The sequence below is a fragment of the Peromyscus californicus genome, unplaced genomic scaffold, assembly GCF_007827085.1.
Source record: "Peromyscus californicus insignis strain IS unplaced genomic scaffold, ASM782708v3 Scaffold_5__1_contigs__length_169319896, whole genome shotgun sequence".
In the NCBI taxonomy this organism is placed as follows: domain Eukaryota; kingdom Metazoa; phylum Chordata; class Mammalia; order Rodentia; family Cricetidae; genus Peromyscus; species Peromyscus californicus.
Genome location: NW_026294573.1, coordinates 24631579 through 24633278, shown reverse-complemented (window position 1 = coordinate 24633278; position 1700 = coordinate 24631579).

Sequence of the window (1700 nt, the reverse complement as noted above, 5' to 3'; positions counted from 1 at the left end):
CTTTAGATAAGCAGTTCTCAACCTGTGGGTCGAGACCTTGGGGTCGAATGACACTTTCACAGGGGCCACATACCAGATACCCTACATAACAGATGTTTACATTATGATTAATAGCGGTGGCAAAATACAGTTATGAAGTAGCAGCAAAAATAATTTTATGGTTGGGGTCACCACAACATGAGGAACTGTATTAAAGGGTCACAGCGTTAGGAAGGTTGAGAACCACTGCTCTAGATGAAGAGCATGAGGAATAGAGAGCCATGGGGACATTCTGTGGGCATGAGCAGAGATAGGGGCCTGAGCAGGCAGCATAAAGCATGCTCAGTAGATGGCTCAGAATTCAAACGCGAGGCCAGGTGTACAATACTGAGAGGAACTGTTTTCTAAGTCATTTCTCCAGTCACCTGATGTCCCTAGAGGTCACCACAGCTCCCTCACTACAGCTTCTTGCATATTCTTTCAGAGATTTGCATATAAAAAGATTTGCATATATAAGTCATGTGTGGCCGGTGCAGTGGTGGTGCATGCCTTTAATCCTAGCACCTGAGAGTCTGAGGCAGTGAATTAGAAGTTAGCCTAGTCTACAGAGTGAGTTCCAGGGCAGCCAGCGCTACACACAGAGAAACGCTGTCTGGAAAATCCAAAATAAATAAACGTGTGTGTGTGTGTGTGTGTGTATGTGTGTGTGTGTGTATTTTGAAATGGGCTTTTTTTCTTTCCTTTCTTTTGTAACAATCTCACTGTATAGCCTTGGCTGGCCTGGAACTTGTTATATAGACCAGGCTGGCCTTGAACTCACAGCATGGGTTTCTAGTATTAGCAGACTAAACATGTTGCTTAATAGTTGTGTTTTTGTGTGTGGAGGTCAGAAAATGACTTCTGGGAGGCCATTTTCTCCTACCTTGTGATACTGGAAATTGAATTCAGGTCCTGTAGCTTGCCTGGTGGCCATCTCTCTTTATATGTTTTATAAGTTTAGTCCACAGTACATGGGAAGAGCCTCTTTCTTTGTGTTCTGTATTTCCGTGCTATTCTGTTAAGCTAACCAAGTAGAGGCAGCATTTGAACACTGGTATTGGTAGAAGCAGGGCCTCCAGGGTAAATTTAGTTTACAGTAAATAATGGCAAGGTGGCAGGGAGACACACGACAAGCTGACCTGTAATGTACTGTCAACAACAGTACATGAAAGGACAGGTCATATTTCTGGGGCCTGATAGGTGTGGTTTTTGGGCTCTAGGGAGTTAAAGTATAGTCAGGCAGCTGGCCCTCACCTCCTTGCCCAGAAAGTCTTGCTCACTGGAGCCTGAGGTGGTGGGAGCTCTTGATTCTAAGACACATGATCCTGTGACGGTTTTAAAAAAGCTTGCTTTGCAGGAAAATAAACAAACAACAACAACATCAAAACCCAGCTTCCTCTCAGGGAATAACCGAGTGGGTCATTAATTCAGATGGGAAAATGATTTTATTCCCATGTTTTCACATCTGGGGAGCTTTAACTTTTCATGAGCCAGTGAATGCCTGTTCCAAGCTGCTGTGAAGGGCAGGCAGCCCCACCCCCACCAACCAATCCTTTTCCTTTCCACCTTTTTTCTCTCTCTGGGAGACCTTCCTCCACATTACAGGGAAAGCCACCCTAATGGAGGAAGTGGACCTTACCCCCTGTCAGAGGCAGTGTGGTGGGCTAGAGAGGAGCATTTGG